Raw genomic sequence first — 26,248 nt, forward strand, 5'->3', positions numbered from 1 at the left:
GCAACAGCAGCAGCAGCCTCCTTCTCAACTCCCTGCCGCACCACAGGACAGAGAGGAGGGAACATAGAAGTGCAACTTTCAGGTGATAACCCCAAAAGAGGGTTTACAGACGGAGCTTCTTAGACATGACTGAGCAGCTGTGCCTCAAGTGTCTCAAAGGTAGTCACAGGCAGATACAGTGTCCTGAAGAAGGCCTCTTGCTAAGTGGACCATGTGGGCACGCATTGCCAGTAGCTGTCAAAGTTACCACAGCCGTTAATTTCTTTGCCTCTAGGGATCTGTGGGGGATGTTTCCAAAATCTCACAATCTGCTCTCTGCAAGTGTATCTCTCAGGTGGCCGATGCGCTATTTGCCAGGGCAGGGATGTGAGTTGATGAGGGCAGTTGAAATGAATGAGTGCTTGGCTTTGCCAGTATGGCTGCTTTCCACAGTTCCAGGAAATCATCGATTGCACTTGTGGTGATTCAGGTGCTCACAGAATATCCTGGGCTTGAATTTCACACTTGACGTGCGATGCAAGTCGGCGAACCCGGAAGTAGACGCGATTCTACCGTGATCGGCCCCCGAACGCAATTTCACGCTGGCTGGCCATTTAGCGGCCAGGCAGCGTGAAACACGCGCTGAGAAAGCCTCAGCGCTGCTGAGGGGGGCGGTATGAGGGAGGGCACCGACAAAAGTGAGGGTGCTCGCAGGCGCTTCTAGCAAGCTCCCTGAAGGCAGACAGCTGGCTGCGGAGCTGCTTCAGGGAGCTGCAGACTTGAACAGGGTAAATGACAAGAAAAAATGCACCAAACTGTGTCCATGCAGCACATTCAAGCACCTGACAACAGAACTCAAAAACATCAGTCCCCAGATATCATTTTTGATTGTATTTCACCTTGGACATTTCATCCTGCCCTTGAATGAGGTCTTGTTAAATGCTGGCTGCCCGCCTGCCTGTTTTGCCTGTGCGGCTAGCGTGAAAACGCACGGGCAACGTAAAATCATGGACAATAGGGTTTATAATGGCATTAATTGGCCCTTTAATTGTCAGCGGGTGTGACTCTGACTCCCACCCGCACCCGCCGACCTCAATATTGCTCGCGTGCGTGATGACATCGGGGCGCACGCCCGACGTCATTTTGCGCAATTTCACGTGTGTTTGGGTCGGGCACGTGCCTGCCCGATCAGCATAAAATTCTGGCCATGAAGTCTTTGTTAACAGAAAGGGCTATCCACTCTACCAATGTTCAGCTTGCCTGCAACCAGAAAAAGATGATTGTACATGTCTGTGCGAGATTCCCAAGGATCTTCCATGATGCTTTCACACTGCGTCAGTCAAGTCCCCCTGAGATACTCACACCTCGAAGCAAATTTAGCCAATGGCTTGTTGGAGTCAAGGGCTACCTCCTGATGATGTGGTTAGCAACACCCATGCAGAAGGCAAACAGTGGTGTTCAGAAAAGGTACAATAGAAGCCAGCTAACCATCAGAGCTGTGACAGAGCAAGCAATCAGGATATGCTTTAGATGCCTCAACAGATTTGGCATGTCCTTCAGTGTGCAACATCCAGGGTACCCAGAATGATAGCACAGCAGCAAGAGCTGTCGCTGCAGGAGGAGGAATGTACTGACTCACTAGCTGTTCAGAGGGGGAGGAGGAGATGGAGGAGGAGGAAATAGGAGAAGCAGTAGAAGGGGGAGGGTCATGATATGGAGACAGTTCCAGCAGCTTCATACAGAGCTGACCAGGATGGCCAGGCCAACCTGCATCTGGCATAGTTCGCTTAACAGAGGCAATGCAACCATCTGGCATATAAATTCTGAACCCCTTGGCTCCCACAACCTAAACAAAAAGCAGTTCCACAATTAACCATTCATGTCTCTCTCAGATGCCCACTGCTCATCTTATACTCCTGCCTTGCCATTCTTCAAAGGCTGAATGTCGCTTGCCAGCCAGCAGGCAAATGGAGCAAATAAATACAGTTTATGGTACTAAAAGATTACACAGAAATATAAAAATATAACACAACATTAAACATTTAAACCCTTGTGCAACTATAAAATTCCTTACTCTTTCTTTTTTGGCTAGCCCTTCATGGCTGTAGCTTCAACAGAGGCACAGGCAGGCTGCCTCATATCTCTGCTCTGACTGCATAGGCACACTTGGCTGAAGTCCTCTGGGTTTTGGAGCCCCTGAGAGCTCCACCAACAATTAAACAATCTACATCAGTGCAGCTCATATATAACCATGAAAGGAGGATGCATTTGAGGCTCTGAATGGAGGAGGAGTGATTAAGAGGTCAGTCATAGAAGTGCTTTGAGCAGGCAGCACTTCCATGTCCCCTTTTTCTATTTTCAAGGCCCACTTCAATGTGAGCCAAGATTTTGTTGCAATTCAATAAGGTACTAAAAAGCCAAGGCTGGGTTTCACCAATCCTGTTAAAAGTGGCAGTCTGCATGTGTAGGCCATTGATGAGAGACAGCATGCACTCAGTCGACTGTGACATCTGATGCTTCATAGAGGCCACTCTTTCCAAGGGCTTAAACCTCAGTGTGAAAATCTGAGACTTCACGGCAATTGTGCTAGGGACAGCCAACTCCTGTCTTTCTCCAGTCTTGCGCAGTGCACCTGGAAAGGCTGACAGAACCTCACACTTTTTCTGCTGCTGTTCCACAATTGTTCCCTTCATCAACGGCCCCCAAAGCTCATCATCTGCACCCAGAACACAGTTTGGAAGGTCGTACACCCTCCGATGGGGAATCTGCACTGCTGTCCCTACCTCCACCACCTATTCCGGTTCACTTGTGATGTAACAACCCAGCTACCTGTTATCCTCGGTGGCCAATATTTATCCTTCAATCAACAGCACAGAAACAGATTATTTGGTCATCAACACGTGACTGTAAGAGTTTGCTGTGTGTAAAATGGTTGCCATATTTCCAACATTATAAGAGTGGCTACACTTCAAAAGTGCGTCTTTCTGTTATGGGTCAGGTGTGGCTCAGTTAGTAACACTCTGACCTTTGAGTCACAAGGTTCTGCGTTCAAGTCCTGCTCCTGGGCTTGAGCATAAACATCAACACTGACATTCCAGTGTAGTACTGAGGGAGCACTGCACCTTTCAGATGGGATGTTAGACTGAGGCCCATTTGCCTGCTTGGCTGGATGTAGAAGATCCCATGCCATGATTTCAAAGAGCAGTAGGGGAGTTATCCCTGGTGACCTGGCTAATATCCCTCCCTCAATCAATGCCAAAAAATAGATTATCTGTTCATTATCAAATGTTCATTGTGGGAGATTGCTGTCTGCAAATTGGCTGCTGCATTACTGACATTACAACAGTGATTACATTTCAAAAGCAATTTATTGGCTGTAAGACACTTTGAGATGTCCATTGGCTGTGAAAAGTGTGATATAACTACTGGTCTTTCCTTTATTTGCAAAATGCTTTGGGACATTCTGTGGTCATGAACACCACTATAGAAATTCAAATCTTTATTAACACACACGGGTGCATCAGCAATGTGTGTTGATATGAGGGGTAATGTACAGGACTAGCTCTGGGAAGGCAAAGTGGGGGGCTTTGAGGTTAAACACACATCTGAATATATTGAATGCACCATGCCACTTACCTTTCCTGCCTTGATCATGTCATTAAACCATTCTCAGTACTGAATCTGACAGCAGAACATCATACTCCTGTTGCTGATCTCCTCAGTAACTTCCAAATTGCCTTTGGCTTTTCTGCTCCTGCTTAATCCCATTGCCACCCACTGGGTGGCAACCCCTTCTCCACCGGACACACCCTCTTGTGTGGCCATATGCAAGCCCCAAAGGGAAAAGAGGTATGGAGAACTTATTTTGGCAGAAGGAATGAACTAGTTGACATGCTTGCTGCACTGGATCTAGGTTCTTGGGATGGCTGCACACCTGATGGCCTCCTCTGCAAGCTCTATCTAGGCTTGCTTGGTCAATGGGGCCAGTCTCCTCCTGCCATCCCTGGCGAGGCAGACCTCCCACCTTTCCCTTGCAGCCTGGTGGACAACCTGCAGGCAGGCATCGCCGAACCATGAGGACACCCAGGGCCTTCCCTCCACCATTGTTTCTTTTCAATTTTCTGCTTTCCAGGCAGGCACTCAGCAGTGGAAGGCAGGCACTCTTTAAATATGGCACCAGCACCTCCGTCACCACCTCACTTCCTGCCCCCACACTGTGAATGAAAGGAACACCTGCCTTCCAAATCTTATTTGTCTGATGGCCAGAATGTTGCATGCAGCCACCAGTTCAATGCCTGGACAAATGCGACACCTATCTTCGGTCCCAACGTTGGGACATGCGAACTTGCTGCAAAATGCAGTTCTCAAATTCTCAGCTGTATATCCTTTAGCTCTAATTTTTCATGAAATCTTGGTAGCTAATTCACACCCAATCCAACAGGTTTGATGCCCTTCGAGGGAAGTTCCGTGCGCACTTGCCCCCCACACCCATCCCCATTCCACCCTTATCTCTGTCTCTCTTCCTCTCTTAATCCTGTTAAGATGTTCCTTTCAACCCCTACCTCTTTGACAAAGCTGTTGGTCATCGGCCCAATATTTTAAAAATTGATTTACAGGGTGTGGGTGTCACTGGCTGGGCCAGCATTTATTGCCCATCCCTAATTGTCCTTGAAAAGGTGGTGATGAGCTGCTCTCTTGAACTGCTACAGTCCATGTGGTGTAGGTACACCCAGAGTGCTGTTAGGGAGGGAGTTCCAGGATTTTGACTCAGCGACAGTGAAGGAATGACAATATATTTCCAAGTCAGGATGGTGAGTGGTTTGGAGGGGAATATCTAAGTGATAGTGTTCCCATGTATCCCATTATCCCTAATATCTTATGTCAAATTGTGTTTGTAAACACCTTGGGGTGTATTGTAACATTAAAGGTGCTATATAAATGCAATCATTGTTAATTATTGATTAATGAATTACATACTGTCCACAGTCTTTGGAGAAAAACTCTTTAATCACGTTTCATCTCAGTGTCTCTTGTTTTTACTTGGGTGGCTACATTTTACCTTGAAACACAGATGTTAAATTTGCCTTTTTTTACCCCAAATTTTTTTTTTGTGAAAAATGTTTTAGACAATGTCGGACGTGGCAGACCTTCTTTCAGCACAGTGAAGCAAATTATGTTGGTTTCAAAGCTGCCTCCAAAGTTTCCCAGACCCAGTGAAATAGATGTTTCAGTGACTGCCTGTCACAAAGCAGTTCAGCTACTTGTGCAAATGAGGAGAATTAACTTTGCGCTTGCAGACTTGTAGATCTCTTTCTTAGCCATTGTGGAAAGCCAGGAACAAAATCCAAACTTTAGCTTTAAAATAACTTTAGGTGCACATTTTTTCTTGATCTGGTTGAAATGGAAACTATCCTGCAATGTAAACTGAGAAATGACTACACCACCAGTATCACAGTTATTAAAAGATAGGTGCGTGACTGCCTCTTCTTAAGAAGTCTATTTAAATCATAGCTATACCACTTCTATTGATTGGGGATGTACTGGAGAGGCCTATGAGAAGTCTGAATTGGATACCTCAATGGGACTACTGAGAGATGCAGAGGACCTCAAAGTACAAAAGCATCTGAACAGTCAAAATGTCATGTCTGTTTTGCTGAGATGATTGTAAGGTCAGGGGGTCTGTTGAGAAATAAGATAGCATGCATGTGTGCGAGAGAGAGAGAGAGAGAGGATAGAGAGAGAGCTAAAAGTCAGCCTAGCAACAAGATGAAAATAATGCCGTCAGCTAGTACGTTCAAGGTTGACCAAGGTTGCAGCAACAGAAAAATTGCTGAGATGTGCTGAACAGACAGATATCAGCAGTGCGGATAAGCATGTATTGAAGTTAACTCAGAACAGCAAAGGGTGATAAACCAGAAAGCAAAAGCTACAAAAGGGCAGCATGAAAATAAACTTACAGGGGATGTTAAAATAAAAAAATACAATTGTATTAGGACAATTTCTAGCCCCTAGAAAACTGTGGTACTGGTGCTATTGTTGTTGAAAATAAGAAAATAGCGGATATGTTGAACAATGGCTTCACATCACCATTTACAGACGGGGAAGAGGTCAGCATGCTGGACATCCCAAGCAAACTAAACTTCAGTCTGGGACAGGGTCGCAGCAAAATTAGCATAAGAAAAATAAGAGAAATTAAGAAAATAATGGCCCTAAATAATGACAATTACCCAGGACCAGATGTTTTTCATCCCAGGGTTTAAAGGAAGGAGGTGAGAATGCTGCAGGTTCCCTAATTATTATCTTCATCAATTCTCTCAACCTGAGAACCATTGGTTTAGTTTGGAAAATTGCACATGTCACTCTACTATTTAAGAAAGATGAGAGAAGGGAACTGGGAAAATTATAGACCTAACATCTGTTATCAGGACAAATTGAATTGAAATGTTTGAAGGTGACTAAAGTAATAGTCAGGGGAATGTGTATGGATGTTGAATAATTTCAGCCTAAATTTGAAACTGAGGCCCCATCTTCCTGCTCGGGTGGAAGTAAAAGGTCCCATGGCATTATTTTGAAGAAGAGCAGTTGAGTTATTGCTGGTATCTTGACCAATGTTCATCCCTCAATCAGCATCACAAAAAAAATGGGTACGTTCTAAATGGTGAACGTTTAAGAACAGTGGAGCTCCAAAGAGATTTAGAGGTCCATATATATGGATAATTAAAAGTCATGAATAGGTTGAGAAAATAATTAAAATGACAAATGGAATGCTGGCCCTTATACCACAGAAGTAGAACTCAAGGGGGTAGAAGTTATGCTACAGCTATGCAAAGCTTTGGTTAGGCCACAGCTGGAGCACTGTAATGAGTTCTGAGCACTAAAAATTAATATGGATATACTGGCCTTGGAGGGAGTGCAGATTAAATTTCCTAGAATAATATCAAAGATTGCATGGTTTTTTTTTTATTAGTTCTGAGCATCACTGGAAAAGCCAGCATTTATCAACTATCCCTAATTGATTTTGAGCAGGTGATAAGTGGCCTTTTGGAACCTCTGCAGTCCATCTGATGCAGGTACACCCACAGTTCCGTTAGGGAGGGAGTTCCAGGGATTAACCCAGTAACAGCAAAGAATCAGTGATGTAGGCCTGAATCTTCCAAGGAATAGCAATCGCTGTCAGATTGCCACTCTGCTCCTAATTTTCTGCATCACACATTTCTGGCCGGGACTTCCGATTCCAACTTCTCCAGAAATGTGGAGCATATGGTCCCTCATTAGCTTCAATTTTGTTAGGGCTCCTTGATATCACACTCAGTCAAATGCTGCCATAATGTCAAATTGGTTGAAGACTGGCATCTAGGATGCTGGGGACCTCAGTAGGATAATCCACAATGAGTAATAAATAAAGATGAGTATTAGAGTTTAATAGGGTGAGGATGTGTTTGCATCCGGCTCAATCCCAGTCTCAGGGTGCTCATTCATTCACCCTCAACCACTGTGAGCGTGGATCAGAATGTATGTTAGTGTGTGGGGTTGAGGGTGAATGAGAATTGTGGTAAAGTGGAGTGCTATGTACCTTTAAGAGAATGTAGTTAATTGACCATGTGACTGTATTGACCAATTGCTGCACAGCGTGGGATACTTGGGTGACAGGAAGTCTAGAGCTGGAGGTGATTGAAGAAGCACATATGGTGTTAGTGCTGTGTTCTTAAGTCCAATAAACCACAAGTTCAGTTCAGTTATTCAGCCTCTCTCTGCCTGTCTGGTTTCAAAGGAATTAACGGAATATTATGAATTTGGAACTTCAATTAATGACATGTTGAGGGACCGATTGATATGCAGAATCGGGGACGATGCTATTCAAAAGCGATTGCTATCTCAAACTGATCTAGACTTCAGTAAAGCATTAGAATTGGCAGCAGCCATGCAGAGTGCTCTTAGAGACTTGGAGGCAATAAAAGATACACAAAATAGTGCCATCCATCTTGTAGGGTGGGGAGGGCCGGTAGCAAAAGGCGCAAAAACACCGAACTTCGCAGAAAGACAGGGAACGCCCACTATATACAGACCATTGAAGAACAACAGTACTGCAGTGAAAACCCATGACATTAATGAGAGAAAGGCATCCAGGCAGCCTGCAGGCGATCGACAGTTGAGAAATATCGAATGCTTTCTCTGCCATCGCAATGGTCACATAATGCGGCACTATCAAGATAGGCTGAGACAGCATTTTAAAAACAAAGGTAGAAATCGTGAAATCTGACTCGTTGAAGAACCAGAGGAAGCAGAATCTAACATCTATTCATGGTACAACCTGAAAGTGAGTAAAACTGAGCCAATCTAGGTAGTCATTAGAGTCAATGAACAACCCATCAAGATGGAGGTCAATACTGGGGCATCAATGTCTGGTCATAGGAGGACATATGTTCAGACACTTGAATAAAGGAGTCCATCCTTTAAGGTTGGAAGAATTGGACACTAAATTAAAAAACATAATTGGATGAAGAAATAAGGGTGAAGGGGATATGTTAAGTCCTGGTGCAGTACGGGGATCTATCTGCAAATTTACCGCTTGTACTAGTCGCTGGGGCGGGACCCAGTTTAACTCATCGCAACCGGTTCAAAAAGATTAAATTTAAATGGCTAGAAGTTTTTCAAATCAGAACTTACAGGAATTGTTACAAAAATACGCTTCCTTTTTCAGTGACGAGCTAGGAAGGATTCGTGGGCTACAAGCCAAAATCCAAGTAGAGCCTAACACTTTCCCCAGATTTATTAGAGCCAGACCAATTCCTTATGCTGTACAGGACAAGGTCAAGATCGAGATTAACGGGCTGGAAAAGCTGGGTATCTTACAACTGGTGCAATTTTCTGAGTGGGTGGCACCCATAGTGCCCGTACTGAAGCCAGAGCAAACAGTTCGCTTATGCGGTGACTATAAGCTAACTGTAAACAGAGTGGCCAAACTTGATAGACACCCGATACTGAAGATTGACTAATTATATTCAAAATTGGCAGGGGGCATCACATTTTCAAAACTTGACATGAGCCGCACCTACCAGCAGGTAGAGTTGGAAGAAGGCTCTAGGGAATTCATGACCATCAATACACATTGAAGATTGTATCAATATACTCGACTACCGTTTGGGGTCTCGTCGTCATGTACTATTTTCCAGCGTACCATGGAAAATCTGCTTCAGCGACTGCCCCATACCTTTGTTTATCTGGATGATGTCTTAGTCATTAGATGAACTGATGAAGAAAACTTAGCTAATTTGGAGGAAGTGCTGAAACACTTCTCACAAGCGGTGGTGCACTTGAAGCATGAAAAATGTCTTTTCCAAGTCAAAGAGGTAGTTTACTTGGGTCATAGAGTCAACGTGCAGGGTGTGCAAGAAATAGTCAAGACTATTCACGAGGCACCTACACTGAGGAACACTACAGAACCAAAGGCCTTCTTTGGCACGATAGACTACTATGGGTGATTTCCCCCAAATCTATCAACTGTACTGGCTCCGTTATACTGACTCTGTTATACACATTGCTTAAGAGAAACCATAAATGGATTTGGCAAGCTCTGCACCAGGATACGTTTCTGAAGGTAAAGCAATTGTTAAGACTGGTCCACTTTGACTCAAAAAAAGAATTAATTTTAATTTGCAATGCATCCCTTATGGTGGGCGCTGTACTTTCACATTGGATGATGGATGGCTCTGAATGACCCATTGGTTGCACATCCTGCACGCTCAATGCTGCAGAGCGATAATATTCTCAAATTGAGAAGGAGGGCTTGTCTGTTGTGTTTGGTGTTTGGAAATTCCATCAATACCTCCATGGTCGCCATTTTCACATTATATCTGACCACATGCCTCTGCTGGGATTATTTGGAGAGGATAAGGCGATACCCCCCATTGCATCTGCTCATATCCAGAGGTGGGCACTGATATTGGCCGTTTACGAATACACTTTTATTCACCAATGGGGAAGCCAGATCACACGTGCTGATGCGCTGAGCTGCCTCCCCGTGCCAGATAACAACGTGAAAGTTCCAATTCCCCAGGAATTTGTCTTAGCACTAAATTTTTTGGATTCCTCCCCTGTCCAGGCCAAACAAATCCGTGAGTGGACAAGCCAAGGTCCACTTTTACCTCAGGTCCAGGAGCAGGTCTTGTGAGCCAAACTCTGATAACATGAAACCCTATTTGAATCGTAAATATGAGCTCACCTGCCAGGACGGCATATTGCTCTGGGGAGCAAAGGTTATCATGCCCCCGAGAGGGTGAAGGCCATTAGTGGCCGAATTACTTGGCGCTGATCCTAGCATTAGTAAAATGAAGATGCTCATGCAAAGCCATTTGTGGTGGACAGGGATGGACACAGACATCAATGTCTTAGTCAAAAGCTTCTTCAATGCCAGCAGGTACAAAAGCCACTCCACTTAGCTCCATTGCACTCTGGGAATGGTAGGGACGGGCATGGGTGTGCCTCCATGTTGACTACATGGGGCCCTCCTTGGGCACGATGTTCCTTTTACTAATAGATGCCCGCTCCAAGTGGATGGATGTCTAAGATGTCCGGTCACCCATCTCTGCTTCCAGTATAGACCATTTGCGACAGAATTTTGCAGTGCATGGGTTACCAGAGGTGCTCGTGTCAGACAACAGGACTGCATTTACCAGCAGGGAGTTCCACTGGTTTACAACCCTCAACGGAATAACTCATATCGAAACCTCGCCTTGCCACCCCGCCTTTAATGGTTTGGCTGTGTGGGCAGTCCAAACTTTTAAGTCGGGGTTAAAAAAGCTGTACAGGGAATCCGTCAGCACCAGATTGTCATGGATCCTGTTTACATATCGCACAACACCACACATGGCCACTGGTATTGCCCCTGCCGAATTACTAGTGAAGAGACGTCTCCGCACCCATCCAACCCTTATCAGGCTGAATTTATGGGGGAGAGTGGACAGAAGCCAAGGGGCCCAGAAGGCTAGACATGATGGCCATAATCATGAAAGAAATTTCACGGTGGGAGGCACGGTTCTCACGAAGAACTTTGGAGATGGGTGCAATTGGCTATTGGGCGAAGTGAGTGCCATGACAGGACCTCTCTCCTATAATGTATCAGTGAACAGCCGAATAATTAGACAACACGTGGATCATCTCCAGAGAAGAGAGACAGTCCCACAAGAAGGATTGCCATCATTATTTGCGCTTGAGTCTGTGCCGCACATGGAAGAAATGCCACATGGTTTGGAAGTACTGGTGGGGCCTATTGGACCCGAGAGGGTCAAAGACACAAACTTTCCCACTTTCACCAAGGAGCCTGATGGACAGTTGAAGGTCCCAGAAAACACAGCTGAGGCTGTTGAGCTACGACGCATGACACGCCCAAGGAAGCCTACTGAGAGACTTGACTTGTAAATAGTTATTCCTGTAAATAATTGGGATGTTGTGAAGATTGTCAATTGCACGCTCAAATAAAGGGGGAAGGATTTGGTAAAGTGGAGTGCTATGTACCTTAAAGAGAACGTAGTTAATTGACCATGTGACTGTATTGACCAATCGCTACACTGCACGGGTTACTTGGATAACAGGAAGCCTAGAGCTGGAGGTGACTGAAGAAGCACACATGGTGTTAGTGCTCTGTTCTTAAGTCCAGTAAACTACCAGTATGTGTTCAGTTAATTGGTCTCTCTCTGCCTATTTGGTTTCAAGCACCAGCTAATGTGTTAATATCAAGGGCTCAGCTAGCATTCACTGGACAAAGTGAACCTGATAACCAAAAACATAAAAAGAGCCCTGATACTGGCAGTGAGCCAGACTTATAGAGACACTCTGTCCAAGCACACACAATCCCCTCACACTGTCTCCCTCTCCCCCTCACACTCTCTCTCTGCTCACCTCCGCACACCCCCTCACCCCCTCACCCTCCCTCAGCCCCCTCACTCTCTTCCCCCTTCATGCTCTCTCCACCTCACTTTCTGTAACTCTCTCTCTCTCTCCCTCCCCCTTCACTCTCCATCCCCTCCCTCTTTATCCCCCTCTCTATATCCCCCCTCCCCTCACACTCCCCCTCTCTACCCGCCTCGCACTCTCTCTCCAATCACTCACTTACTCAGGCACCAGTAGGCCGCGCTCCCGCTGCCTCATGCCTTGCTTCGGCCTTCCTGGGCCCTGCTCCGGCTGCCTCCTGCTCCGTTCCGGCCTACCCGAGCTCCACGCCCGCTGCTTCGGGCTCCCATTCCGGTCAACTTGGGTCCCGCTCTGGGAACCTGGGCCCCACTCCCAGCACCACCACTCCTCAGCACCTCCAGACCCTGGGTTGAAACATTAGATCTGACCTTTCAGGGGTGAAATTCGGAAACGCCTCTACATGCAATGAGTGATAGAAGTTTGGGACAGTAATTTGGAAATGAAGATTGATGCTAAATGAATGGTCAATTTTAAAGCTGAGATTGAAAGATTTTTGTTAATATACAAAATTCATGAAGGAATATGGGTTGACAGGTATATGGAGCTGGGTCAGATATCAGCCATAATATCACTGAATAGTGGAAAAGGCCAAAGAAGTTAAATAGCCTACTCCTCTTCCTATATGCAGAATTATGCAAACAATTTGCATCTAAGACAATATGCAGTAAAAGGACCAATAATGAGAGAGGGAAAAATCCAGTTTATTTAAGATATATAAGGCTGAATTTTTCTGTGGGCTTGAGAACACGACTGATGGGATGAAAAGCGAATTCCAAGCCTGCTCTTGCTGGCAGCGGGACTGGCTCAGCCATTTTATCATGGGTGCCCCCCTAATTTTACACCTTGTAGACTAGGGCCAGGATTTTACATTGGTCGGGCGGGCTCAGCAGGGGTGGGTGGGGGCAATCGGGAGCCTGACCTCCGCTTGCGATCGGCTTTGCACCGCCATTTTACGCGGGTGGGCCAATTAAGGTCCGCCCAGCGTAATTCGCGACTCTGGCATCAGCGAGAAAGGGCGGGCGGGAACTCAATGTCCACCGGGCCCAATGGCGACCCGGCGGCCGATTCAAAAGCAGCCGTGGCAGCCATGCGAAGGCTGCCATTGACTCGGAGGATCCTAGTTATGGGGAACGTCAGTGCCGAACGCGGCAGGTAGGAGGGCAGGTCAGCGGGGCAGTTGGCCCCGCGTTCTTCCGACGAGTGTCTTGTTGTCCTCCTGGAGGAGGTGGCAGCATGCCGGAATATACTCGTACCCTGCGATGGGAGGAGGAGGGCACCCCCCACCTCACCAAACATGCGTGGGAGGAGGTGGCATCCAGGGTGATGTGGTGAGGCGCACATGGGTGCAGTGCCGTAGACACTTCAATGATCTCCTGTGATCGGGAAGGGTGAGTACCATGTTGGCATGGGTCATTTATCGCAGCAGTTAGGACCGCCCACAACCGCCACCCCCAACACCGACCTCAGAGTTCTTAGAGCGTGAGTGGCGAATGTCAATGAGGCAGCATCTGGGCAAGGGGGTGAGCCCTGGCTGCTTGGAATGAGTGTCTTGTGGTTTCAGAGTCACGAATGGGCTGAGCCCTGCGAGGTGTTCCTCAGGTGGGGTTGGCCAGGCTGCAATGGCGCTGCAGGTACAGGGTGGACTAATCAATGTTCCTCTCTCCTCTCAGGAGAAGACATCCCATAACAATGCTGAGAGGATGAGGACTGGCGGAGGACCACCCCACCTTCTAAACCTGACCAGATTCGAGCAGGAGGCCCTGGAGCTGGAGAGGTGTCATGTGCCTAGGTCAACCGGCCACAGTGAGGCTGGGGTGCCACAGAGAGATAAGACTGCAGTGCACTGAGGTCAGAATGTCGGTAAGAGCAACCATTACACTGTTGTCTCTATATTGATGTGAATATCAAACATGGAATCCCCATTGAAAATGGAAAGATGAGGGCACCCTGATCCGGGTGCCAGGCATGCACAATAACAGTGTAATGACTTCAACTAATGACATGTCCTTGTTCTTCCTATCAGGCTCATCAGAAGCTTGTCAGGGTGAGGAGCCTGAAGGCCTGCCCAGAGGACACAGACAATAGAAACCAACGTCACACCCTCTCAGCCAGGCAGGCACCAGTGCAGCTACGAGCACCTCGGTGGGTATTAGATTGTCAGATAGTATCTCGGTGCACAGCGATGAGGCCACTTCACACTCGCGGTGCAGGCAGAGGCAGAGAGTGCCCAGGGCACCGGCAGTCGGAGGACTGCTAGGGACCAGGAACATGCTCAGTCGGTGGCTGATGATGTGCCTCTGGAGTCGTCCCTGAGGCAGCAGATGCTGGAAGTCCAGCAGGGTGTGCGGGAGGGTCTGGCAGAGATACATGAGGGAATGCGTGCCATGGTCTCCCTTGTGGAGGAGTCCATGAGGAGCGTGAGCAATGCAATGACCCTCATGGCCGAGCGCACTGCCTCCTCCAGGGAGAGAGTGGCAACTCTCATGGAGCGGTTCCTCCAGGAGCTAAATCAGGGCTCCCTAGGGATGCACTCGGACCTGCAAGCCCTCACAGCGGCAATGACCTCTGTTGGTCAGTGTCAGTGTGGGAGATGGATTGGGCCCCCTGAATGGTCCAGGCATCGGAAGCGCATCTTGAGAAGACCGATGGTTCTCTCTACCATCGCTCTTGTGGAGGCGTGGCTCCTACTGTACCACTGCTCAGCTTCTGTTCTTGGATGGCGGAGAGGCGTCATGAGCCACCTTTTGAGGGGATAGCCCTTGTCACCCAGCAGCCATCCATCCAGCCGGGCTGAAACACTGAAGAGCCTCGGCACCTGGGAGTGTCTCAGGATGTAAGCGTCGTGGGAGCTGCCTGGGTACTTTGCACAGACTTGCGGAATCGGCAACCTATGGTCACACACCATATGCACCTTCATGGAGTTGAAACCCTTCCTGTTGACGAAGGCAGTCGGCTCACTCACTGGCGCCTTGATGGCCACATGTGTGCAGTTGATTGCACCCTGGCTGCGGGGGAACCCAGCAATCACTGCAAAGCCTCTGGCTCACTCTGCCTGGCTGGCCTGAATTAAAGTCAATGCACTCCTGAACAGAGCGTCTGTTACCAGCTTGACACAACGGTGGACAGCTCATTGGGAGACTTAACAAACATCACGCACCAACCCCTGGGAAAGAGCCGAAGACATAGAAGTTGAGGGCAACCGTGACCTTCAGCATCACTGGCATGGAGTGTCCACTCATACAGTTGGAGCTGATCTCAGGACTAATCATCTGACAGATGGAGGTCATGCTCTCCCTTGAGAGGCGGAGCCTCCTTCAGCATTGCACCTCAGTCATATTGAGGTAGCTACATCGCCACCTGTGAATCCTGGCAGCAGGATAGTGGCGTCTTCTGCAGCCCCTCCCTCATTGGACTTCCTGTTGGCCCAGCACCCCTTGTGCCTGCGCCTGTCCTCCCACAGGTCGCTCCCCTGGAAGCTGAATAGAGACACCTGGCCTCCTCTCCCTTCTGCCCCTCTCTTCCTCCTCAGAGGAGGTGCCTCCAGAGGAGACCAGAATCCCCATTCCCAGGGTGAGGGAAGGCTGTCTGATACCTGGAAGGCCCCAAGTGTCATGACTCTTTTGGAGTCCTGAACTGAAGCCTGTTATTTCTGTCAAAGCAGCAGTAAGTTATAAGCTGAAGTGAAATAAGTTGCCCTGCTCACACAAGCAAGCAGCAGTAAGTTATAATCTAAAGTACTAACAACTCGCATTAGCGAGCCCACTCACCTCTCTTATCCCGCCCGTGGATGAGGTTTTTGAAAATGTGCCCTACCCGCCTGCCCACTGCACCCGTGCGACACCCTGAAAATCACACGTGCTGCGTAAAATCAAAGACAATTGATGCCTCAAGGGCCTCAACTGGCCTATTAATTAATGGTGGGCGCGCCTCCATCATCATCATGCGTCCGCCTACTGAAATATCGCAAGGGTACACAGTGATATTGGGATGCAACCCCAATGTCACCGCGCACCATTTTACGTTCCGGCGAGTTGGTCCCGCGCCTGCACACCGAATGTAAAATTCTGCCCTAGGTCTCTAATTAAGAACAGCGGATGGCTCCTGATGCATTCAGCCCAACCAAAGGGCCAACAAATCTGAACCTTCAGGAGTACCATTGGGAGAGGTCAGTCCTGCTGAGGCAGGTACAAAGCCACGAACCCAGACAGGTAAGTAAATAAAGAATAAAATATTCAAAGCAGCGAGAGCCCAGGACCGCGGAGGCTGCTTTCCTTGCCCATGGCCTCCTCATAGGGGCATGGATCCTTCAGTTCTACAGGAACTCCCTCCCCCCATCATTGGGCTACTGTCGACCAAATGCCATTGGTCTCATCAAAAGGCCCTTAATTTTACCTGTAATTATGCAAACCAGCTTCGCGCCTCCTTGTAGATCCTCTGATCCAGTTTGCAGTCTGCCGCTGGGAAAATTCCCTGGCGACACGAGTGCATTGGGAAGCTGTCCCGACATGACTCCCGGCTATTTTACCGCCCCTCCACAACCACCACCACTACCAGCTCCCAGTGTGCTATTCGAGGGCTATATATCGTATATAAGCATTTTGTTTTCATATAGGGAGTGTAACAAGAGCATGCATTACTACGTTTTTTCTGCTCTGTTAATTTAATCCAGGATTTTTACCTTGTGACAGTGAAGGAACGGCGATATGTTTCCAAGTCAGGATGGTGAGTGATTTGGAGGGGAACTTCCAGATGGTGGTGTTCCCATGTTTCTGCCACCCTTGTCCTTCTAGATGGTAGCGGTTGTGAGTTGGGAAGGTGCCACCTAAGGAGCCTTGGTGCTGCCCAAGGACCCCTTCTGCAGTGCACCTTGTAGATGGTACACACTGTTTCCACTGTGCGTCAGTGGCAGGGGGAGTGAATATTTGTGGAAAGGGTGCCAATCAAATGGGTTGCTTTGTCCTGGATGGTGTTGAGCTTCTTGAGTGTTGTTGAAGCTGCACTCATCCAGGCAAGTGGAGAGTATTCTATCACATACCTGATTTGTGCCTTGTAGATGGTGGATAGGCTTTTGGGAGTCAGGAGGTGAGTTACTCACCACAGGATTCCTAGCCTCTGACCTGCTCTTGCAGCCACAGTATTTATATGGCTAGTCCAGTTCAGTTTCTGGTCAATGGTAGCCCACAGGATGTTAATTATTCCGCTTGTATATTTCTTGGCATGCTGGAATAAAGAATAAGTTAATTCTAGCTGCCAACTTATTTTGTGACTACCTAAGTGAATAATGTATGTTTCCTTTTAATAATACCTGGTGAGCCAGGCACAGACCGGAACTTGTGGATTTTTGAAAACGAGTGTCAGTCAACCCCCTGCCTGCACTGCAAGACACAGGGTAGGGATGCATACATGCATGAGTGGTATTCAATTTGCTAAGGGAGTAGAGCAAATACCAAGTTGTATGCTGTTTGAACATGAGAACGGCTGTGAAATCACTGCATGCATCATATAGTCTCAGCTTCTATCGGTATCATAGAGAGCGCTGTTGCTGATGTAAGGGAAAAAATATTGAAGACTGATCACCTCCTATAAAGGCAACAAATGCTGTCTTTGCCAGCAATTTCCATCCCACAAAAGAGTAAATTTAAAAAAAAGGGAACACCACTACAAATTACCTCCAAGCCACACACCATGTCTTGCAGTCATTGGTACAGACCAAGTAATCTCATTTGTGATGTTTTTAGCTCAGAAACTTTGACACATGTCAAGATAGGGACCAACAGGAGATGGGGTTATTTCATCCTCCACAGGGGGATTTTGAATGTCTGGTAAGTATTTGGCTGGTTAGTAGCTCCCATTGTCTTGTTAGAACGACAGCTGATTAAAGTCTAGCACTTTGTGTTTGTAATGCCTACCTTTTGAGAGTCCCAGTTTGAAGTGGACCTTGGCACCCCCAGGTGTGAAATTCCATGCAACAGGTCTGCGGTGCAATTCATATGGAAACTTTCTAAAGAAGTGAGCAACTTTCAATATCAGACATCAGGTGACTTACAGCAGCAATTTATTTGATCATTGTCTTTTCTTGTTTTTTTTAAACATGTCCTCTTTGAACAGTTCAATATGTCTGTGATTAGCTGGTGAAGTTGTAAATAGATCTCACTGTCACAGTTTCATGTCATTGTGACACTTTCCATCTCTCTTAATACCCATCTTAATATCTTGAAGATATTGCTTATATAACCCATTAACCTTCTAAATTCCAGGAAATAAAAATCTAATTTGTGTGATCTCTCCTCATAATTCAACTCTTGAAGAATAGGAATCATTCTGGTAAACCTACGCTGGTCTCCCTCCAAGGTCAATATGTCCTTTCTAACGTGGGTTGCCAGAATGGCTCACAGGATTCCAGATGTGGTCTAAACAGACAAAAGCAAAATACTGTGGATGCTGGAAATCTGAAACAAAAACAGAAAATGCTGGGAAAACTCAGCAGGTCTAGCAGCATGTGTGGATGGAGAAACAAAGATAATGTTTTGTGTCCGTATGACTCTTCTTCAGGGAAGAGAAGTGGAAATGTGATGAAATGTATACCGTTAAAGAGGGGTGGAGCAGGTGAAGCCAGGTAGAAGGCCAGTGATGGGTTTAAACGGGGCATTGTATACCTTTAGCGATACTTGCACCTGCATGTATTCTCTTTCTCTAGATATAAAGAACAACATCGCATTCTTTCTCTTCTGTTCTCTGCCAAAGGCCTGGTGCTTGACAAGTATTCAGTGAGGTTTCAGGAGACAGAGATTAAAACAAGGAGACTTCAGGACAGAGAGGGTAAAACAACCAGACTTCAGGACAGAAAGGTAAAAACAACCAGACTTCAGGACAGAAAGGTTAAAACAGCGAGACATCGGGACAGAGATGTTAAAACAGTGAGACTTTGGGAGAGAGATGTTAAAACAGCGAGACATCGGGACAGAGATGTTAAAACAGCGAGACATCGGGAGAGAGAGTTGAAAACACGAGACTTCGGGAGAGAGTGTTTAAAACAGCGAGACTTCGGGAGAGAGGCGTTAAAACAGCGAGACTTCAGGGCAGAGAGGTTAAACCAGCGAGACATCAGGACAGTGATATTAAAACGAAACAGCAAGACTTTGGGAGAGAGAGTTCAAAACAGCGAGATTTCGGGACAGAGAGATTTAAACAGCGAGATGTCAGGAGAGAGAGTTTAAAACAGCGAGACTTCGGGAGAGAGAGATTAGAGTGAGATCTGGTCAAAACAGGTAAAAGCAAAATATTGTGAATGCTGGAAATCTGAAACAAAAACAGAAAATGCTGGAAAAACTCAGCTGGCCTAACAGCACCTGTGGACAGTAAAGCAAAGCAAATGTTTCAAGTCGGTATGAACATCTTCAGGGCTGAAGAGAAGTGGAAGTGTGATGAAATGAATACTGTTTAAGGGGGGTGGAGCAGGTGAAGCTGGATAGAAGGCCAGTGATAGGTCTAAACAAGGCATTGTATACCTCTCGCAATACTTTCACCTCCTTGTATTCTCTTTCTCTAGTAATAAAGAACAATATCCCATTCATTCTTTTCTGTTATATGCCCAAAGTCTGGTGCCTAACAAGTATTCAGTGAGATTTCAGTAGAGAGAGATTAAAACAAGGGGAGTGTGGGACAGAGAGGTTAAAACAGCGAGACTTCGGGACATGTTAACACAGCAAGATTTAAGGACATTGAGGTTAAAAAAGTGGGATTCGGTAGAGAGAGAATAAAACAGCGAGGCTCCAGGAGGAAGAGATTAATACAGTGAGACATCGGGACAGAGATATTAATACAGCGAGACTTCAGGACAGTGAGGTTAAAGCAGCGAGACATCAGGACATAGAGGTTAACACGGCGAGACTTCGGGGGAGGGAGATTAGAGAGAGGTGTGGTCTAAACAGGTAAAACCAAAATACAGTGGATGCTGGAAATCTGAAACAAAAACAGAAAATACTGGAAAAACTCGGCAGCATCTGTGGATAGAGAAACAAAGTTAAAGTTTCGAGTCCATATGACTTCTTCAGGGCTGAAGAGAAGCGGAAATGTGATGAAATGTATACTGTTTAAGTGGGGTGGAACAGTTGAAGCTAGATAGAAGGCCAGTGATAGGTCTAAACAGTGCATTGTATAGCTTTAGCAATACTTGCACCTCCTTGTATTCTCGTCCTCTAGATATAAAGTACAACATTGCATTCTTTCTCTTCTGTTCGATGCCCAAAGGCTGGTGTTTGACAAGTATTCAGCAAGATTTCCAGAGAGAGAGATTAAAACAAGGAGACTTCAGGACATAAAGGTTAAAACAGCGAGATTATGGGACAGCGAGGTTAGAACAGCAAGACTTTGGGAGAGAGAGATTAAAACAGCGAGAATTTGGGAGAGCGAGATTAAAACAACAAGACGTTGGGAGAGTAACATTAAAAGAGTGAGACTTCGGGAGAGTGAGATTAAAACAGCAAGACATCGGGATAGAGAAGTTTAAACAGCAAGACTTCGGGAAAGAGAGGTTAAAATAGCAAAACTTTGGGAGAAAGAAATTAGAGAGAGATGTGGTCTAAACAGGTAAAAGCAAAATACTGTAGATGCTGGAAATCTGAAACAAAAACAGAAAATGCTGGAAAAACTCAGTAGGTCTAGCAGCATCTGTGGATAGTGAAACAAAGTTAAAGTTTTGAGTACCTATGACTCTTCTTCAGGGCTGAGGAGAACTGGAAATGTGATGAAATTAACACTGTTTAAGGGGGGTGGAGCAGGTGAAGCTGGATAGAAGGCCAGTGATAGGTCTAAACAAGGCACTGTATAGCTCTAGCAATACTTGCACCTCCTTGTATTCTCTTTCCCTAGTGGTAAAGAACAATGTCCCATTCTTTCTCTTCTGTTCTCTGCCCAAAGGCTGGTGCTTGACAAGTATTCAGCGAGATTTCAGGAGCGAGAGATTAAAACAAGGAGACATTGGGACAAAGAGGTTAAAACAGTGATGCTTTGGAACACAGAGGTTAACACAGCGAGCCTTCAGGACATATAGAGATTAAAAAAGCGAGATTCGGGAGAGGGACATTAAAACAGCGAGGCTCCAGGACATAGAGGTTAACACAGCGAGACTTTGGGAGGGAAAGGTTAAAACAGCGAGACTTCGGGAGAGAGAGTTTAAAACAGCGAGACTTCAGGAGAGAGAGGTTAAAACAGTGAGACTTCAGGAGAGAGAGGTTAAAACAGTGAGACTTCAGGAGAGAGAGGTTAAAACAGTGAGACTTCGGGGGAGAGAGGTTAAAACAGTGAGACTTCGGGAGAGAGGTTAAAACATTGAACTTCGGGAGAGAGGGGCTAAAACAACGAGACATCGGGAGAGAGAGGTTAAAACAGTGAGCTTTGGGAGAGAGGGGCTAAAACAACGAGACATCGGGAGAGAGAGGTTAAGACAGTGAACTTCGGGAGAGAGGGGCTAAAACAACGAGACATCGGGAGAGAGAGGTTAAAACAGTGAACTTCGGGAGAGAGGGGCTAAAACAACGAGACATCGGAAGAGAGAGGTTAAAACAGTGAACTTCGGGAGAGAGGGGCTAAAACAACCAGACATCGGGAGAGAGAGGTTAAAACAGTGAACTTCGGGAGAGAGGGGCTAAAACAACGAGTCATCAGGGCAGCGATGTTAAAACAGCGAGACTTCGGGAGAGGGAGGTTAAAACAGCGAGACTTCGGGAGAGAGAGATTAGAGAGAGGTGTGGTCTAAACAGGTAAACGCAAAATATTGTGGAGGCTGGGAATCTGAAGAAAAAGCAGAAAATGCTGGACAAACTCAGCAGGTCTAGCAGCATCTGTGGATAGAGAAACAAAGGTAAAGTTTCGAGTCCGTATGACTCTTCCTCAGGGCTGAAGAGAAGAGGAAATGTGATGAAATGTATATTGTTTACATGGAGTGGAGCAGGTGAAGCCAGCTAGAAGGCCAGTGATATGTCTAAACAGGCCATTGCATTGCTCTAGCAATACTTGCACCTCCTTGTATTCTCATCCTCTAAATATAAAGAACAACATTGCATTCTTCCTCTTCTGTTCTATGCCCAAAGGCTGGTGCTTGTCAAGTATTCACTGAGATTTCTGGAGAGGGAGGTTAAAACAGCGAGACTTCAGCACATAGGATTAAAACAGCGAGACTTTGGGAAAGCGAAATTAACACCGCGAGACTTCGGGACAGAGAGAGTAAAACAGCGAGACTTCAAGGCATTGAGGTTAACACAGTGAGACCTCAGGAAAGAAAGATTAGAGAGAGGTGTGGTCTAAACAGGTAAAACCAAAATACAGTGGATGCTGGAAATCTGAAACAAAAACAGAAAATACTGGAAAAACTCGGCAGCATCTGTGGTTAGAGAAACAAAGATAACGTTTTGAGTCCATATGACTCTTCTTCAGCGCTGCAGAGAAGCGGAAACTTGATGAAATGTATACTGTTTAAAGGGGGTGGAACAGGTGAAGCTGGATAGAAGCCAGTGAAATGTCTAAACAGGGCATTGTATAGATCTAGCAATATTTGCACCTCCTTGTATTCTCGTCCTCTAGGTATAAAGAATGACATCGCATTTTTTCTATTCTGTTCTATTCCCAAAGGCTGGTGCTTGACAAGTATTCAGCGAGATTTCAGGACAGAGAGGTTAAAACAGTGAGACTTCAGGAGAGAGAGTTTAAAATAGCCTGGCTTCGGGAGAGAGAGATTAAAACAGTGAGACTTTGGGAGAGAGAAGTTAAAGCAGTGAGACTTCGGGAGAGAGAGATTAAAACAGTGAGACTTTGGGATAGAGATTAAAACAGCGAGAGTGCCAGAGGAGGACCCTGGGATAGGCTTTCAGTAGCACCTAGATGAAAATGCAAGAGGAGGACCCTGAGCCAGTTAGCAGTCCCTAGAGGCGAGTGCAAGAGGAGGGTCCTGGGTCAGGCAGTCAGCAGCACCTAGATGATTAGTCTATCTAGAGGATCTAGCATCTAGTTTATACTCGAAATTGAGTAAGGGTAACATAAAAGCCTTTTCTATTAGGCTAAGACATGTTTGAGGAGCTCTGTCCTGCAATTTGCACATCCTGCGCTATGTGGGAAATCCTAGATGCCCCTGGTGGTTTGGATGAACATGTGTGCAGGAGGTGCCTCTGACTGGAGCAACTTGAGCTCCGGGTTTTGGAGTTTGAGCAGCAGCTGGGGGCATTACGGTGCATTCATGAGGCTGGGGGGTTCATAGGTAGCACATTTCAGGACACGGTCACCCCACAGCTTAAGAAAGTGCAAGCAGAGAGGGATGGGTGACTGCCAGACAGATGAAGGGGTCCAGGCAGGTAGTGAGGGAATCCCCGAGGACATCTTACTTGCAATCCATTTTTCAGCCTTGGAAACAGTGAGAGTGACGGTTCCTCTGTGGATGCCAATCAGAGCCAAAGTCATGGCACTGTGGGTGGTCCAGCTGCTCAGGGTAGGAGGAAGGAAGAAGTGTGGAAGAGCAATAGTGGTGGGGGATTCGTTAGTGAGGGGAGTAGAGAGGCAGTTCTGCAGCCGTAGACGTGAGTCCAGGATGGTATGTTGCCTCCCAGGTGCCAGGGTCAGGAACGTTATGGAACGGCTACAGGGCATGCTGAAGGAGGAGGGTGAATGGCCAGGGGTTGTGGTCCATAATGGGACCAATAACATAGGAAGAAAGAGAAATGAGGTCCTGCAAGCAGACCTTAGGGAGGTAGGTAGGAAATTGAAAAGCAGGACATCAAAGGTACTTATCTCCAAGTACTCCCGGTGTCACACAGTAGTGAGTATAGGAACAGAAGGATACAGCAGATGAATGCGTGGCTGGAGCGATGGTGCAGGAGGGAGGGCTTTAGATTCCTGGGGCATTGGGAGTGTTTCTGGGGGAGGTGGGACCTGTACAAGTTGGAAGGGTTACATCTGAACAGGAACGAGACCAACATCCTCATGGGGAGGTTTGCTAATGCTGTTGGGATGGATTTAAACTAAATTGGCAGGGGCAAGGGATCCTGAAAAGTAATTCAGAGGGGAGAGAAGCTGAGATGGAACTCAAAGTTAAAAAGCTAGTAAGTGGCTTGGGAGAGGATGCTGCTATTGGACCACTTAATATAATACTTCAGGATCTTGCAAAGGCACCTCTGATGATTCTTCTCCAATGTTTTGCATTCCTGCTATAGGCCATCCAAGTCTCTGAAGCATATAGGAGTTTGGGGATCACTGGTAACTAAACAATGACCTTTGCCTTATGTTTGAGATCCTGGTCCTCAAATACTTTTTCTCAATCAGTTAGCTTTGGCTTTCAGTAACTCCTTTAGTTATCCATGGTGTTTTCTGTTGGCAAGTAGAACTCTTTCCCCTTAGTGGTACTAATAGGTTCTAATTTATTTGAACTTCCACCACTGATCTATTATTTTGTCCATTAACAGTCTTTGTTTCATCATATCGAAGTCAGCCTTGTCAAAATCTAGAAGCTCAGTGGCTGTTTCACATTTCTTCCTTTCAAACTTAAATTGAACTTGGACATATTATGGTTGCTATTAGACATTCATGCACTGTTGGACCGTTAACTAAACCTGGCTCGGTACTACTTACTAAGCCTAACATGATATGTCCCCTTTTTGGTTCCAGGACACTTTGATTCAAAATACTATCTTGGACACACACATGAAATTTACTGCTTTAATAATGTTCTAGCCTGCTTGTCCAAACCCATGTTAAATTTAAAATCTTCCATTTACACCACTCTGCCTTTACCATATGCTTCGCTAATCTCTGCATTTGTACAATCCACCACTTCACAGCTGCTTCCAAGGAGTCTATCCACAACTCTCGCTTAAATCATTTTTCTATTTCTTAATTCTACACATAAAAGGCTAAATTTTCCTGGCCCCGTGATGGTGAGCTTGGAGGCGAGGGTGCCGAGAAAATAATGGGAAGCCATATTGGAACAGCTCACTGATGCATTCCCACTACCACGGAGCCTTCCCAGATGCAGGCTGGGAATCAAATCGACTGCCCTTTCCATGGAGATGGGCTGCCAAGGCCCCAGTTAGGAATGATGTTGCAGCCTTGTTGGCATTTTGCCCACTGGTGGAGCGACGGACCTGCCACGTGCAGAATCTGCAAGCTCAAAGGGTGTGGCCTCCCAGTGGCAGGCCTGTAGGGTTATCAGAGCCAGAGCCCAAACTGAGGGGGCCATGAATATGAAAGGTCACAATCAAAGCCAATTCTAATCCACCAGAGGGTTTTCCCTCCCACAAGGTGGACTTGGCAGTCTAGATTTTGTTTATTTTTTCCCCTGCTGTTCAACCCAAGTTGAGGCACTTCTGTGGCCTGTCGACATGCCTCAGAGATGCCCACATCTCCTGATGGGGCTACCAAGGCTCCAGAGCTGCCAACAGTCTGATTAGGTCTGCAAGGTTGAGAGTATGCCTTCTGTCCTCCTGCTTTGTTTTATGTTCTTTCTTATGATAACATTAATTCTCTTCCCCCTCTACCATTTTCCCCATTTCTCTTGTATTCCTTATGACCTGGTATAGTTTTCAGTCCTGATGGCCTTGCCACCATGACTCAATCCATATCAAACCCTCTAAGTTGAATTTGCTCTGGTAATTCATTCAATGTGTCCCTTATACTCCATGCCTTTGTATAAGGAATGTTCGTTTGGGCCAGGTATTCTAATCCATTCTTCAGCTCTAATGTTTTCCTCACGTTTCTCATTTCTCTCTCCTGTTTTAATCACTTTATACCTTGTACTTTCCCTTTACCTGTATTGCCTAAAGCACAACTTCCATTACACTACTCTCTTCCCTTTTGTTTGCTTTTGAGCTTTCATTATTATTACCCACCACAATATTCTCTACGCCAGCTCTGGCAGAAGGAGGCCCATCAGTCTCACCACTCTGGCTTGGGAGGGGGTGGCAGAGGTGGTCGGTGCCAATGCTGCATAGAAGAGGTTCACCATCCAGTGCAGAAAACGGATGAATGATCTTATCCATGCCGCCAGATAAGACAACCATCTCATCGCTCTAAACAAACACTCACTAGGCCATCACACATTCACTGGCATCTCACTCACTGTCAGCTCAAGGGACAACACCGCTCACTCTCTCACATGCATCCTCACATCTCATCTCCTCAGAAGGCTGCCTCCTCAGCTCTCACCCTCTTAAGACCACTTTCACAGATTAACGTGTGCCCCCACACATACCCTGGGATACCCCCCTTATTAAATACACCACTCGTCCTACAGCCTCTTCCCTTGCCTGAGGCCATT

The sequence above is a fragment of the Cetorhinus maximus genome, chromosome 4 (genome assembly GCF_964194155.1).
Source record: "Cetorhinus maximus chromosome 4, sCetMax3.hap1.1, whole genome shotgun sequence".
NCBI classification, from domain to species: domain Eukaryota; kingdom Metazoa; phylum Chordata; class Chondrichthyes; order Lamniformes; family Cetorhinidae; genus Cetorhinus; species Cetorhinus maximus.